General features: G+C 36.6%; 1 protein-coding gene and 1 pseudogene across 1 annotated transcript in view; one reads left to right on the top strand and one right to left on the bottom strand.

Annotated features, from left to right (window-relative positions):
* LOC108388213 (serine/threonine-protein kinase TAO1-like) overlaps window positions 1–17,609 on the bottom strand; it is a 158,488-nt gene that overhangs the window by 75,802 nt on the left and 65,077 nt on the right. The window lies entirely within an intron of this gene.
* Window positions 15,864–17,211, top strand: LOC108406692 (transcription initiation factor TFIID subunit 10 pseudogene; annotated as a pseudogene).

Below are 17,609 nucleotides of genomic sequence, written 5' to 3'. Positions count from 1 at the left end.
CTAAATAAATAAATAAATAAATAAATAAATAAATAAATAAATAAATAAAATAAGTACAACACAGAATGGGGTTGGATTCTAAAGACAGCATTAGGTAAAAATCTTCTGTAGTCAAATTACTCTTTGCATCTCTAAATTGATTTTCAAGGATGGCGATCATGGTTTCAGATATACCAAATCATCTTTTTAGGGAGTCCAACTAAGCCAATTTTTTCCCATCAATGAAACAAATAAACTATATTTTTGTAACTATTTGGCTTGCATTTCTGGGACATATTATAAAAAAAAATGGGGATGGAGCAGTGAGAATGGAGGTGTGGTACAAAGTATGTGTGTTTCAATTCAGCTAAATGTATGAAATAAAAAATTATATCACACATCCCTTTAATTAAAAAAATAGATACCAGCATAAGCTATAAATCTAATATAGAACAAAGGCTGTTAATAAAGTAGCATTGCTGGGCATAATAATTGGCAATCACAATATAGGTTGGTCACAGGGATAGCAGTACAGCATGGAGAATATAGTTAATGATTCTGTAACATCCTTACTATATTGATGGACAGTGACCTCACTGGAGGGAGTGAGGACTTGATAATATGGGTAAATGTTGAACCACTGTGTTGTGTATTTAAAGCCAACATAAGATTGTATATCTATGATACTTTAATGCAAAATAAAAATAAAGTAGCATTTCTTAAAAAAAAAAAAATATATATATATATATATATATATATATATATATATATATATATATATATATATATAAAGAGCTCATACATGTCAACAAACAAAAAGCAAATAATCCAATTAAAAAATGGGCAGAGGAGCTGAATAGAGAGTTCTCTAAAGGAGAAATTCAGATGGCCAACAGACACATGAAAAGATGCTCCATATCGCTAGTCATCAGAGAAATGCAAATTAAAACCACAATGAGATATCACCTCACACCATTAAGGATCGCTACCATCCAAAAGACAAACAACAACAAATGTTGGTGAGGTTTTCGAGAAAGGGGAACCCTCCTACACTGTTGGTGGGAATGTAAATTAGTTCAACCATTGTGGAAAGCAGTATGGAGGTCCCTCAAAATGCTTAAAATAGAAATTCCATTTGACCCAGGAATTCCACTTCTAGGAAATACCCTAAGAATGCAGCACTCAGTTTTAAAAAGACAGATGCACCCCTATGTTTATCACTGCACTATTTACAATAGCCAAGAAATGGAAACAACCTAAATGTCCATCAGTAGATGAATGGATAAAGAAGATGTGGTACATATACACAATGGAATATTATTCAGCCATAAGAAGGAAACAAATCCTACCATTTGCAACAACATGGATGGAGCTAGAGGGTATTATGCTCAGTGAAATAACCCAGGTGGAGAAAGACAAGTACCAAATGATTTCACTCATATGTAGAGTATAAGAACAAAGAAAAAGGAACAAAACAGCAGCAGTATCAGTGAACCCATGAATGGACTAACAGTTACCAAAGGGAAAGGGACTGGGCAGGATGGGTGGGATGGTAGGGGTAAGGGCAGGGAAAAAGAAAGGGGGCATTACAATTAGCATGTATAATGTGGTGGGGTAGGGTACAGGGCGGCTCTACAACACACAGAAGACAATTAGTAATTTTACAGTATCTTACTATGCTATTGGACAGTGACTGTGAAGGGGTATTTAGGGGGGACTTGGTGAAGGGGGAGCCTAGTAAACATAATGTTCTTCATGTAATTGTAGATTAATTATACCAAAAAAATGGTTAAAATGGTAAATTTTATATTATGGGTATACCTTACTTGAAATTTTTTCCCCATTAAAAATAAAGAAAAGAGAAACCCCACTCCCTGTAGCTATCACTCTCCTATCCCTTTTCCTCACCCCTTCAGTGCTAAGGAACAAGTAATCTACTTTCTATGTTTCTGGAGATTTGCCCATTCTGTATACTTTGGGAGCGCATAATGTACGGTCTTTTGTGACTGACTTCTTTCATTTAGTATAATGTTTTCAAGACTTGTGACCAGTGAATGTTGAGCATCTTTTCATGTGCTTTTTGGGCATTTGTACATCTTTGGAGAAATGTCAATTCAGATCCTTTGCCCATTTAAAAATTGGGTTGACTTTTTATTATTGCATTGTAAGAGTTCTTTATATATTCTAGACACAAGTCCCTTATCAGACATATAATTTACAAAGAATTTCTCCTATTCTATTCGTTGTCTTTTCACTGTTTTGAAGCAGAGAAGTTTTACATTTTGATCAAATCCAGTATCTATGTTTTGCTTTTGTTCACGCTTTTGTTGTCATTTCTAAGAATCCTTTGACAAAACCAAGGTCATGTATAGTTTTAACTGTTATATTTAGGTCTTCGATACATTTTAATGTTCATATATGCTGTAAGGGTCCGATTTCATTGTTTTGCTTAAGAGCTACATTTCTAATTAGCACAAGATAAAGTTCAAAAGTGGGTATACTAAATGCAGTGTAGTATCCTGGCATAGATTCCAGAACAGAAAAGAGCACAAAGACTGGAAAAATTTGAATAAAGTATGTAGTTTAGTTAATAGTATGTAGTTTAGTTAATAATAGTATCAGTGTATACATAAAAGTATGTAGTTTAGTTAATAATAGTACCAATGTATTGATGTTTATTTATTAGTTTTGATAAAGGTACTGAGTGTGGTTATGAAACTTGTAAACTTTGAAGGATTTGGGTGAAGATTATAGGGTAAAACTTTTTACTATTATTGCAAAATCCGCAAATCTAGTATTAGTTATAGTGACTGCAATTTATTAAAATCCAAACTCATTAGTAATGATGAGTACATTAAAATTAAATCAGATTAAGATGAGATTACTTTTGCCTATCACACACACAAACAGAAAAATATTTAGTATCCACAGTCATGTTTCTCTCCCCCTTCAGGATTACGAGTTGCGTTTACTTATCATGTCTTACTCATCTCCTCTAATCTCGAACAATTTCCTCAACTCTTCCTTGTCTTTTATGACACCGGCATTTTTTGAGACTATACAGCAGTACTTACCTTACTAAATTTGTTGTGTTTGTCTGAACCTTCTTCAAGATTAGATTCTGGTTACATATTGCTGGCTGAAATACTACGAGTAATATTGTGTCCTTTTCAGGGTATCATAACTGGAGGCATACAATGTCTGTTCATCACTGGTTACTAATTTTCATCACCCACTCAAGGTGTTTGACTGTTTCTTTCCAATGTATATAGTTATATCCACTGTTTCCTACTGTGTATCTAACAATCTATGGAGAGATACTTTTAAACTATATAAATATCCTATCCATAAAACTTTCCCCCCAGGTTTCAAACCACTGAAGATTCTAGCCCAAAACAATCTTTGCAATGATGACTTCCAAAATGCTGGTTTTTCCCAACTCTACCATTCCCTTCACATGTATCAGTCAGCATTCTATTATAAAGAAAAGCCCTCCCTTTCCAACTATATATCCATCCTTCATCTATCATGGAAATTAGAAATTCCTATTTTATTCAATGGGTTATAATCAATACATGTTTATATGGATGCTCAAATTGTTCCAGATCTGGCCAGTGGGAGCACCTTCAAGCTGGTTCTAGCATCCTCTTGAAAGGTCCTATTTTTTTAAAAAAGCACTTTTTAACCTTCTGGTACAAGATATTCTAAAGCTTATCTTTTATGCTCCCTGTCCCCACAGAGAACAGGGGATAGAATGAGCCATTACTCTAAGAGCTCTTGATTCATGTAGTGAGGAATCCAAGTTCTGACTGCTAAGTGTGCTTGTTGCTACTGGGATATCAATGCAACTAGAATCTTCCAGAAGAGAGACCTAGGAAATATATATGTCATGTAATTAGTTCATATTAATGCCACAAATTCCTATCCAATACCTACCTAGTCCCATGTGGTTCTTCCTTACATTTGCCAATTTCCTATTTCTATCATTCTTTCAATTAGTATCTGATTCCAAATGACATCAAAATTATTCACGGCTCGATCTTTTAACACACAGTTTCAGAACTGTCACACACGTACCAATATGAAACAAATTTACTGCGAAGAGTTCAATATTTATTTGCAGTTTCCTCTTCCAAACCAGATGGAGGGTAAATAGTCAAATACTGTGTATGAAAGTTACTCGTATTAGTTTGGTTCTTTACTCCAAAGTGGTTGTAGCCCAAATACAGTTGGATCCTTTGTTTCTGCTTGCCTTTTTGTGACTCCCCCCATACCTAATGACTTCATTTTACCTTTTAAATATACAAAATAATTATCAAAAGAGGTAAAACAAGTTACCATTCTGTACTCTACTACTTCTTTCTATTCCCCACAACTAACACCATTCTGTATCTTGAATTGTTGGTTGTATGGTATATAAGTTGTGTAATTTCATCAAACTGTACATTTAGTATATCTGTATTTACTGTATACAAATTATACTTAATAAAATAAGTCAATTAAAAAATACTACTGACAGATGGTGGTGTGAGTAGAGCAGCAGAAATATCCTCCTAAAAGCACATATATTTATGAAAATACAACAAAGACAACTCTTCCTAGAAGAGAGACCAGAGGACACAGGACAACATCCAGACCACATCCACACCTGCGAGAATCCAGCACCTTGCGAAGGGGGTAAGATACAAGCCCCAGCCCGGCGGGACCTGAGCGCCCCTCCCCCCAGCTCCCGCAGGAGGAGAGGGGTTGGAGCAGGGAGAGAGAGGGAGTCCAGGATGGCTGAACACCCAGCCCCAGCCATCCACACCAGAGCGCAGACACAGTGCATGCGTGGGTCCTGGATAGTAGGGAAACAGGGCAGCAAGACCGGTAAGCGGGTACCTGAAGCTGGTGCCCTAGGACAAAGAAAAGCGAGCAGCTTTTTAAAAAAAAGTATTTATTTATTTAATTTTTTCTTTTTTTTTTTTTTGCGAGAGCTTTTTGGAAGTCTTAAAGGGACAGGGACCACAAAACCAGATGGAAGCATTCCAGGACACTTAGTCCAGAGGCAGGGAATCTGGGGATCTCTGGGCACTCTAAGCCCCTGGGCAGCAGGGAGCACAGAGGCCCCTCACGGAGATAAATAGCCTCCCAGCCGCTCCCCCTCCAACGCAGCTCCACCATTTTGGACCAGCAGCCCGAGCCAGGCCATGCCCACAGCAACAGTGGAGATAAACATAGCAGCCGGGCAGGAATCAGAAGATCTGTCTGCACGCAGCTGCCCAGCACAAGCCACTAGAGGTCGCAGTTCTCCCAGGAGAGGAAGGCCACAAACCAACAAGAAGGGAAGTTCTTTCGGCCATCACTTGTCCCAACTCTGTAAACTATTTCTATCACCATGAAAAGGCAAAATTACAGGCAAACCAAGATCACAGAGACAACACCAGAGAAGGAGACAGACTTAACCAGTCTTCCTGAAAAAGAATTCAAAATAAAAATCATAAACATGCTCACGGAGATGCAGAGAAATATGAAAGAGCTAAGGGATGAAGTCCGGAGGGAGATCACAGATGCCAGGAAGGAGATTACAGAAGTGAAACAAACTCTGGACGGATTTATAAGCAGAATGGATAAGATGCAACAGGCCATTGATGGAATAGAAACCAGAGAACAGGAATGCATAGAAGCTGATGCATAGAGAGATAAAAGGATCTCCAGGAATGAAACAATATTAAGAGAACTGTGTGACCAATCCAAAAGGAACAATATCCGTATTATAGGGATACCAGAAGAAGAAGAGAGAAAAAGGGATAGAAAGTGTCTTTGAAGAAATAATTGCTGAAAACTTCCCCAAACTGGGGGAGGAAATAATTGAACATACCACGGAAATACACAGATCACCCAACAGAAAGGACCAAGGAGGACAACAACAAGACACATAATAATTAAAATGGCAAAGATCAAGGACAAGGAGTTTTAAAGGCAGCTAGAGAGAAAAAGGTCACCTATAAAGGAAAACCCATCAGGCTATCATCAGACTTTTCGACAGAAACCTTACAGGCCAGAAGAGAATGGAATGATATATTTAATGCAATGAAACACAAGGGCCTTGAGCCAAGGATACTATATCCAGCACGATTATCATTTAAATATGATGGAGGGATTAAACAATTCCCAGACAAGCAAAAGTTGAGGGAATTTGCCTCTCACAAACCACCTCTGCAGGGCATCTTACAGGGACTGCGCTAGATGGGAGCAGTCCTAAAAAGACCACAGAACAAAACACCCAACATATGAAGAATGGAGGAGGAGGAATAAGAAGGGAGAGAAGAAAATAATCTCCAGACAGTGTATATAACAGCCCAATAAGCGAGCTAAGTTAGGCAGTAAGATACTAAAGAAGCTAACCTTGAACCTTTGGTAACCACGAATTTCAATCCTGCAATGGCAATAAGTACATATCTTTCAATAGTCACCCTAAATGTAAATGGACTAATCTACCAATCAAAAGACACAGAGTAATAGAATGAATAAAAAAGCAAGACCCATCTATATGCTGCTAACAAGAAACTCACCTACAACTGAAAGACATGCACAGACTAAAAGTCAACGGACGGAAAAACATATTTTAGGCAAACAACAGAGAGAAGAAAGCAGGGGTTGCAGTACTAATATCAGACAAAATGGACCTCAAAACAAAGAAAGTAACAAGAGATAAAGAAGGACATGACATAATGATAAAGGGCTCAGTTCAAGAAGAGGATATAACCATTTAAAATATATATGCACCCATCACAGGAGCACAAGCATATGCGAAACAAACACTAACAGAACTAAAGGGGGAAACAGACTGCAATGCATTCATTTTAGTAGACTTCAACATGCCACTCACCCCAAAGGCTAAATCCACCAGGCAGAAAATAGTAAGGACATGGAGGCACTGAACAACATAGTAGAACAGATGGACCTAATAGACATCTATAGAACTCTACATCCAAAAGCAACAGGATATACATTCCTCTCAAGTGCACATGGAACATTCTCCAGAATACACCACATACTAGCCCACAAAAAGAGCCTCAGTAAATTCCAAAATACAGAAATTCTACCAACCCAACTTTTCAGACCACAAAGGTATAAAACTAGAAATAAATTCTACAAAGAAAACAAAAAGGCTCATAAACACATGGAGGCTTAACAACATGCTACTAAATAATCAATGGATCAATGAACAAATCAAAATAGAGATCAAGGAATATATAGAAACAAATAACAACAACAACACAAAGCCCCAACATCTGTGGCATACAGCAAAAGCAGTCTTAAGAGCAAAGTATACAGCGATGCAGGCACACTTGAAGAAGGAAGAACAATCCCAAATGAATAGTCAAACATCACAATTATCGAAACTGGAAAAAGAAGAACAAATGAGGCCTAAAGTCAGGCAAAGGAGGGACATAATAAAGATCCAAGAAGAAATAAACAAAATTGAGAAGAATAAAACAATAGCAAAAGTCAATGAAACCAAGAGCTGGTTCTTTGAGAAAATAAACAAAATAGATAAGCCTCTGGCCAAACTTATTAAGAGAAAAAGAGAATCAACACACATAAACAGAATCAGAAATGAGAAAGGAAAAATCATGACAGACTACACAGAAATAAAAAGAATTATTAGAGACTACTATGAAAACTTATATGCCAACAAGCTGGAAAACCTAGAAGAAATGGATAACTTCCTAGAAAAATACAACCTTCCAAGACTGACCAAGGAAGAAACACAAAAGTTAAACAAACCAATTACGAGCAAAGAAATTGAAATGGTTATAAAAAAACTACCCAAGAACAAAACCGCAGGGCTGGTTGCATTTACCTCGGAATTTTACCAGACACATAAAGAAGACATAATACCAATTCTCCTTAAAGTTTTCCAAAAAATAGAAGAGGAGGGAATACTCCCAAACTCATTCTCTGAAGCCAACATAACCCTAATACCAAAACCAGGCAAAGACCCCACCAAAAAAGAAAATTACAGAGCAATATCCCTGATGAATGTAGATGCAAAAATACTTAATATAATATTAGCAAACCAAATTCAAAAATATATCAAAAGGATCATACACCATGACCAAGTGGGATTCATCCCAGGGATGCAAGGATGGTACAACACACTCGTAAATCCATCAACATCATCCACGACATCAAGATAAAGAGACAAAAACCACATGATCATCTCCATAGATGCTGACAAAGCATTTGACAAAATCCAACACCCATTCATGATAAAAAATCTCAGCAAAATGGGTATAGAGGGCAAGTACCTCAACATAATAAAGGCCATATATGATAAACCCACAGGCAACATTACACTGAACAGCGAGAAGCTGAAAGCTTTTCCTCTGAGATCGGGAACAAGACAGGGATGCCCACTCTCCCAACTGTTATTTAACATAATCCTAGCCACGGCAATCAGACAAAACAAAGAAATACAAGGAATCTAGATTGGTGAAGAAGAAGTTAAACTGTCACTATTTGCAGATGACATGATATTGTACATAAAAAACCCTAAAGACTCCACTCCAAAACTACTAGAACTGATATCGGAATACAGCAAAGTTGCAGGATACAAAATTAACACACAGAAATCTGTGGCTTTCCTATACACTCACAATGATCCAATAGAAAGAGAAATCAGGAAAACAACTCCATTCACAATTGCATCAAAAAGAATAAAATACCTAGGAATAAACCTAACCAAAGAAGTGAAAGACCTATACCCTGAAAACTACAAGTCACTCTTAAGAGAAATTAAAGGGTACACTAACAAATGGAAACTCATCCCATGCTTGTGGCTAGGAAGAATTAATATTGTCAAAATGGCCATCCTGCCCAAAGCAATATACAGATTTGACCCTAGCAAATTATCAGCAACATTCTTCAACGAACTGAACAAATAGTTCAAAAATTCATATGGAAACACCAAAGACCCAAAATAGCCAAAGCAATCGTGAGAAAGAAGAATAAAGTAGGAGGGATCTCACTCCCCATTTTCAAGCTCTACTACAAAGCTATAGTAATCAAAACAATTTGGTACTGGCACAAGAACAGAGCCACAGACCAGTGGAACAGAATGGAGACTCCAGACATTAACCCAAACATATACGGTCAATTAATATTTGATAAAGGAGCCATGGACATACAATGGTGAAACAACAGTCTCTTCAACAGATGGTGCTGGCAAAAGTGGACAGCTACATGTAGGAGAATGAAACTGGACCATTGTCTAACCCCATACACAAAAGTAAATTCAAAGTGGATCAAAGACCTGAATGTAAGTCATGAAACCACAAAACTCTTAGAAAAAAACATAGGCAAAAACCTCTTAGACATAAATATGAATGACCTCTTCTTGAACATATCTCCCTGTGCAAGGAAAACAACAGCAAAAATGAACAAGTAGGGCTATATTAAACTGAAAAGTTACTGTACAGCAAAAGACACCATCTATAGAACAAAAAGGCACCCTACAGTATGGGAGAATATATTTGTAAATGACAGATCCGATAAAGGTTTGACGTTCAAAATATATAAAGAGCTCACCGACCTCAACAAACAAAAAACAAATAATCCAATTGAAAAACAGGCAGAGGAACTAAACAGTCACTTCTCAAAAAAAGAAATACAGATGGCCAACAGACACATGAATAGATGCTCCACATCGCTAATTATCAGAGAAATGCAAATTAAAACCACAATGAGGTATCACCTCACACCAGTAAGGATGGCTACCATCCAAAAGACAAACAACAACAAATGTTGGCGAGGTTGTGGAGAAGGGGGGAACCCTCCTACACTGCTGGTGGGAATGTAAGCTAGTTCAGCCATTGTGGAAAGCAGTATGGAGGTTGCTCAAAATGCTCAAAATAGACTTAGCATTTGACCCAGGAATTCCACTCCTAGGAGTTTACCCTAAGAATGCAGCACTCAAGTTTGAAAAAGAGAGATGCACCCCTATTTTTATTGCAGCACTATGTACAATAGCCAAGAATTGGAAGCAACCTAAGTGTCCATCAGTAGACGAATAGATAAAGATGTGGTACATATACACAATGGAATATTATTCAGCCATAAGAAGAAAACAAATCCTACCATTTGCAACAACATGGATGGAGCTAGAGGGTATTATGCTCAGTGAAATAAGCCAAGCGGATTAAGAGAAATACCAAATGATTTCACTCATCTGTGTAGTATAAGAACAAAGGAAAAACTGAAGGAACAAGACAGCAGCATAATCACAGAACCCAAGAATGGACTAACAGGTACCAAAGGGAAAGGGACTGGGGAGGATGGGTGGGTAGGGAGGGATAAGGGGGGGAAGGGGAAAGGGGGTATTATGATTAGCATGCATAATGGGGAGGTGGGAGAAAGGGGAGGGCTGTACAACACAGAGAAGACAAGTAGTGATTATACAACATTTTGCTATGCTGATGGACAGTGACTCTAAGGGGGTGTGTGTGTGGGACCTGGTATAGGGCAGAGTCTAGTAAACACAATGTTCTTCATGTAATTGTAGAATAATGATAATAATAAAAAAAAAGAAAGAAAAGGGGTATTACTTTCTGATAGGATAAAACTAAATCAATGATTAATGCATGTTTTAAATATCCTTAGTTTTGATCATTTAAAGGGTGTCAAATGATCAGCTATGGAGGTACACTTTTCTGATAATATTCCTTTCTCTTAAAAAAAAAAAAGCAGTTCCTGTGTGGTGATCTCCAATAAGTTCTTCACAATGGTACAAAGGGCATATCAAAGTGTGGGCAAAGGGTTTGTTTGTGTTTACACAGAGGATCAAAGCCTAATTTGGCTACCCAGAAAACGAATTAAGATATGATATGAAGAAGAACTTCCAAAATCAACATTCTCTGGAAGAGTCATTCCAGAAGACGATTATCAAATAACTTCAACAAAGATCCTCGCGCTGTTGCAGTTGTAGCTGTATTCATCTCATCGGTTCCTGGACTTGCCATTGGAATGAAGAAGGAGATATCTAAGCTGGCCTGTGCATACAGTAAAACAACAAATTTGTCTGGATCTATACTGTCAGAACTCAACCAAGAATTCGGAGAAGTGCAAGTTGCAGCACTCCAAAATCTTGCGACTATTGACTATCTACTTTTAAAAGAACATATGGGATGTGAACAGTTCCCAAGAATGTGTTGTTTTAATTTGTCTGATTTTTCTCAAACTATTCAAATTCAGTTAGACAATATCCATCATATCATTGATAAGTTTTCACAAGTGCCTAGAGTGCCTAACTGGTTTTCTTGGTTTCATTGGAGATGGCTGGTAATTGTAGGTCTTCTTTGGTTATGTAGCTGTATTCCTATTATGTTAATGTGTGCATGCAATTTAATTAGTAGTTTAAAACCTATACATGCTTAAGTTACTCTACAAGAAGATATGTCAAAGAAATAATCAATCTTCCCATGTTTTCTTCCATCTGCTACTTCTATAGCTTTTCTTCTTCCTTCCTAATTACAACCCTTAAGTAGAATTCTTGCCTCATATTGAAATGAGATACCTCAAGACAAATGCTGGGCATAGAAGCCACAGGGCATAAATCTGCAAAGATGTAAAAACCTAACCTTTTCAAACAATATTGCCTCTCTCTCACTTACCAACTTTATATTTCCCTGTATGGCCCCGGAAGATGACTGGTTAGCCAGAGAGGGGTAAGATTCCTCAAGGGAGGAACAACCTAAGACAGGCACAGTTGCAGGGAGGCCATCAGGTGAGAAATTGGGGATTAACAAAGGTGAGGCTTAGCACTTCACCCCCCCTGTTTTGAGAGAAATCTTCTGCATTCATGGATGTTTTGTTGCCCTTGTCTAGCTTGGATTAACACTTAGTCTATAGGCACACACCTGATCAACTAAATTTGCTCTCTTACAGCACTAAACTATGTTTTCTACCTTTATCTTGCATCTACCTACCACTTCAGCATTTTATTAAAAATAAAAAAAATAATAATAAAGGTAGAAATGTGGGATCCACATATGAATCAAGTATAAAAATCAAACGAATATTCATATTTGACCTGATTGTTTATAGTTCATAATGCGTGATCAAAACCGAAAGTTTCTGTGATGACTGCCCTTGTACTGTTCACCATGTAAGAACTTATTCACTATGTAATAATTCGTTCACCATGTAAGAACTTGTTCGTTATGCTTCAGAAGATTGGAGACTGACGAGAATTAGGCTTGAGATGGATTAATGATTGTGCATTGAGCGTTGACTCCCCTATACAGAATTTTATTGTTGTTAACAACCATTTGATCAATAAATATGAGAGATGCCCTCTCAAAAAAAAAATACTACTGACACTCATTGAATGGCTACATGACGGGGATTTTTTCCACAGGGTTCTCTTATTGGGCCCATTTCTAAGAGTCTATATATTTTTTCCTTTATTATTCCATATTTCTCCATATTAATATTAAGAAGAATGGGACAAGCATACATTCAGACAAAACTGTACCACAGAAAAAAGGTTGTTTATGAAATACCTGTTCTCTGAGTGCCTCTTCCCTTATTCTGTGTCTAATCCAGAAATCAAACAAACATAACCTACATCACACACACACATAAAGCATGTGTACACAAAAAGATTCTGCAAGGATGTTCATCTAAATGTTAACAGCAGCTGTCCTTGGGTAGGAAAATTACCAAGGGAGTTTCTACTCCCTTATTTTTACCTCTAATTTACAAATGGGAAATAAATGAAAAGTTAAACTTGTTTAGAATTTGGAACACATTTTCTCTAAGGAAAAACACTTCAAATTGTTGTTTTATTCTTAAGGTACCCATTAAAACTAAAAAACTAAATCTGTAATACCACCTAAATATTAAATATCTATATAAAACTTGTTGCTGAGAAAAAAAAAGCAATCTTAATAGGAAGAAATAATGAATGAATAATAATGAAATGTGTGTGTGTATGGGACTTTACATAAGTCAGTGTTTTGCAATATTTGATTCAATAGCAATTTAAGTCATAAAACTGCTAAAGGAGTGTAAACAACATGGAAATTAAAGCAGAATATCTTTACAATTTTTTCAGTGATCTAAGAATCTCAATAAATAAAATGATCTTTTCCACATACACCTAATGCAAGTGACTATAAAATACACTACTGCTTATGTCTTTTTGTATTACTAATTTTTACTCTGCCAGGACTGGAAATTAAATAAATGCTGGTCACTGACATTAAGCCTTTAACACTTACAAAATACAGTGTTCCAAAGCCTCCCTGGCCAACTTCTCTGAGATCTGTGAAGAGCTTTTCTGGATCCTCTGAAGAAGAGTTCTGCAATTTCAGGGTCCTTCAGGCTGTCTGAAGGGTTAGTTAAGGACATCCTGCAGGGAAATCAGCTGTCTGATTCTAATTTTATACTGCTATCCTAATCTCATAAATCGGTATGAATGAAGCCACGTTGACATAAACAATTGCAGAGAAATAAGAAAAAAGGAAAAGCAAACGTTGCTAAGAATAATTAGTATAACATTTTCTGACTACATATATAAAATTACCTTAGACCTGGAACTTCACTGAAAAGAAGTGTTGCCTACTAGTGATGGAGCCACAATTACCTGTGCTGCTTTAAAAAAAAAGATTCCCACTATACATAGTATATAAGTACATATTATACATAAACTTCTAAAAATTAGATAAATCTTTATGTACTTGAGGGCTTTCTGTATCAGTACTTAAAGATTTTTCTAACTCTGATGCAATAAACTCATTAACAAAGGAGATAATATAGTAAGACCATTAAAAACATGCCCAACAACTCAAAATGTACCCATAATATGTTTCTAACAACAGGAAGATTCCCATCTATTAATGACTTCCAAATACAAGAAAATAGACAACAGATTTAATTCAGTAAGATTTCTTTTCCTTTCAGATATCACATGGCAGTGTTTAATCAATTCTAACACAGACATTCCTAAGAAAATGCAATGGGAGAAAATAATGAATTTAACATAGATAGATAACTGTTTCCACCATAACCTGATGAACATTAAAATATGGCTTTATCAAATTTGCTTCATTACATAAGCAGATACACTACAGAATTCCCTGGTAGTTCTGATATCAGTTCCTTTACATCAGATCACCAAATCTCAAAAATGGCTGCCATAAATGAGAGGCTTCACAACCTGGTTCTAGAATGACACGGCCTAGATAGGAATCCTGGCAACAATTATTTACCAACTATGAACTTGGGTCACCTCATTTTCCAAATCTATAAAATGAAAGAAATAACCTACCTCCTAGAGTAGCTGTGAGGGTAAAATGAGTTAATAAATTTTAAGTATAGACTAGTACTCAGGAACAGTAAGCAGTACATTAAATGTTAGTTATCACGACCTCCTTAAATTTATCAATTAAAATTAAAAACTCCAAAACTGATTTCATTAAACTCAAAAGGGAAAATAACGCTCTAGCCAGTTCTTTCCATGACCAAAGCATATTTTTTAAAATTTTTAAATGGTTTTAATTCCAAAACTTTTTTTAATTAAAGAGAATTTTTTAAGCCTGTCTCATTTTTAGTAAAGTCAACTGAATCAATTATAATGCTTGTTATTAAACTTCTAACTACATAAAACACATTTACATATCTTTTGCACCTTCTTAAATTAATACTACATTGCAGGAAAAACTCAAATTATTAGTTTGTATTCCTTTTCTAACACATTTCCAAGGCTGCCCCATATTCTACACTTTTACCAATCTCTCTGCTCTGCAACTTAGTTCTCTGGAAAAGGGCTTCAATTACAATTCTTCCAAGAATATGTGACTGTAGGAAAGTCACGTAACTTATCACTCCTAAAATGAGGATATTGAACTCAATTGTACATAAAGTGTTACTATTCAATTAATATACCAGTGAAAAACAAAAGGCCTTCTATGTTATTTAAGACCTTATTTAATAACTTTGAATTATCAACTTATAGTGCCCTTATAACAATCATTATTATACATAAAATTTTCTAAAAATTTTGAAAAGAGGAAAAAACATTGGAAAAAATGAATACATCCTTAGAAACTTGTGGGACAGTGTCAAACTATCCAAATTTCACATTATACGTGTTATATAAAGAAAAGACAATTTTAGTTTTTTGGAGAAAAGAGTTCTTACTGAAAGCAGAAAAGATTCCAGATTTGACAAAAACATAAACTTAGAGATTCATGATATTCAGCAAGCCCCAAATGGAGCAAATCCAAAGAGCTTAGACCTGATGAGGCCTAAACATGTCATAATGCCAAAAACCAAAGATAAATTAAATTTGAATAAAAACCAAAGATAAATTAAATTTGAATGATCACAGATTTCTCATAAAATTCAATGGAGGCCACAGAATGTTGAATAAAATACTTAAGATGAGGAAAAGAAAGAACTGCAAACCCAGAAGAGAATCCTTATTTTCTAAGCAAAAGACTTGTGGAATGACTGCAAAAAAATAGAGAGAGAGAGAGAGAGAGAGAGAGAGAGAGAGAGAGAGAGAGAGAGAGAGAGAGAAAGAGACTTAGATGAAAGGAAGCTAAGAGAATCTGACCTCTATTAAGGGAAAAGTAAAATATGAAACAAAAGAAAGCTGAAGGCTATATTAATACCAGACAAAATATTTAGAGCTTCAGAGCTATGAAAATTACAAGGAGTAAAGAGGAGCATTACAAAATGTTGAGTCCATTCATCAAATTCTAAATATACACTCACCCAAGAAAAGAGCTTCAAATTACATGAAGCAAAAACTGATACAACTGAAAAGAAAAGACAAGTCTGTAACTCAAACACCACCACAACAGACCAACACTATCAACCAACAAGACCTAATGACATACCAGCACGTAACCTGGCAACACCAGAATGTACATTCTTTTCAAGTGTGCATATTATGACATTCACTGTGAGTCAAACTCTGGGCCATAAAAAACTAATCTTTACAAGTGAAAAAATTTTAATCCATACAAAATGTTTTCTCACCAGAGAATAAAATAAACTTAAAATCAGTAACAAACAGTTTAAAAAAAGCAACCTCAGGTTTGGAAATTAAATACACTTTTAAGTAACCCATGGATCAATAAAGACATCTCAAGGGAAAAGAGAAAATAATATGAATTGTGTGAACATAAAAATATAACATAAAATTTACAGGATTCTTACACAGAAATTAAGGCACTACATCATAGTAGAAAAAGAACTCCAATCAATAATCTAAGCTCCAGTCTTAAAAATCTACAAAGAGAAAAGCAAATAAAACCAAAACTAAATATAGAAGGAAATATTAAAGAACAGAATAGAAATCAATGAAACGACAACAAAATCAGTAAAATCAAAAGGCAGTTCTTTGCAGGGGAAAAAAGTCAATAAAACTGAAAAAACTCTGCCAAGCTAACCAAAGAAAACAAGAGCAAATTACCCAAAAGAGGGCATATTACTATATTCCTAAAGACATTAAAAGGATAAGGAAATAAAACAAATACGTCTAAATTCATAAATTTGACAGAACAGATCAAATAGGCAAATTACTTGGTAGTGGTACTTATCAACTACCAAAACTCACTCAAGAAGAAATAGAGAGCCGCCTCTGTCACCCACCTGACAAACTGTACTAGCTCAGGCTCAGATCCCAAGAGGCACTGGCTTCCACTGCCTCAGCTCCTATACCACTGCCCTCAGCGCACCACTGCAAAAGACAAGGCCAGCCCCACAGTGATGGCAGAGGTGTGAGGGCAGGAGCCGCAGCAGGGGGCATGGGACGCACAGTGACGCAGGCTGGAGAGCTGGCTGAGCTGAGCGGGAAAGCTGTTATTGGGTGGTGCAGCACCCTCAGAGGGGGCCATGGCTAACGGGGTTTACCCCGCTGCTCAATGCTGCCAAAGGAGCAGTGAAGCCAACGGTATCCAGCACACCTCTAGTGGACTTGCTGATTGCAGCTGGAAGATTCCACATTTATAATCCCAGATGTAATGACTGGATACTGCCTGAACCATGCTGGCTTTGAGGCCATGAACCCACATGTAATTCGGCTCATCTCCCTAGCTGCCCATAAACTCATCTCAGATATTGCCCATGATGCTCTGCAGCACCACAATAATGAAAGGAGTACACTTAACCATGGAGGAGTTGACCCCAGCCCTCAGTGAGTATGACATCAGTGTAAAGAAGCCATACTACTGACAGGATTGGTTTAAAGATGGTGGCATCAGAGGAGAGACAGAGGCTTCCTCCCAAAGACACAGATAGTATGAAAATACAATTCACACAACTAATCCTGAAAGAGCAACAGGATAGGAATGAAAGAATATTGACAGAACTGTTGTGACCAATCCAAACGGAACAATATTCATATTACAGGGGTAACAGAACAAGAAGAGAGAGTAAAAGGGAAAGTGTCTTTGAGGAGGTATTTGCTGAAAACTTCCCCAATCTGGGGAAGGAGATAGACTCTGAGGCAGTGGAGATGCACAGTTCTCCCAACACAAGGGACCCAAGGAAGACAACACCAAAACATATAATAATTAAAATGGCTAAGATCAAGGATAAGGACAGACTATTAAAAGCAGCCAGAGAGAGTA

This window comes from Manis javanica, chromosome 4 (genome assembly GCF_040802235.1).
Source record: "Manis javanica isolate MJ-LG chromosome 4, MJ_LKY, whole genome shotgun sequence".
Lineage (NCBI taxonomy): Eukaryota > Metazoa > Chordata > Mammalia > Pholidota > Manidae > Manis > Manis javanica.
This window is presented reverse-complemented; position numbering and strand designations above follow the sequence as displayed.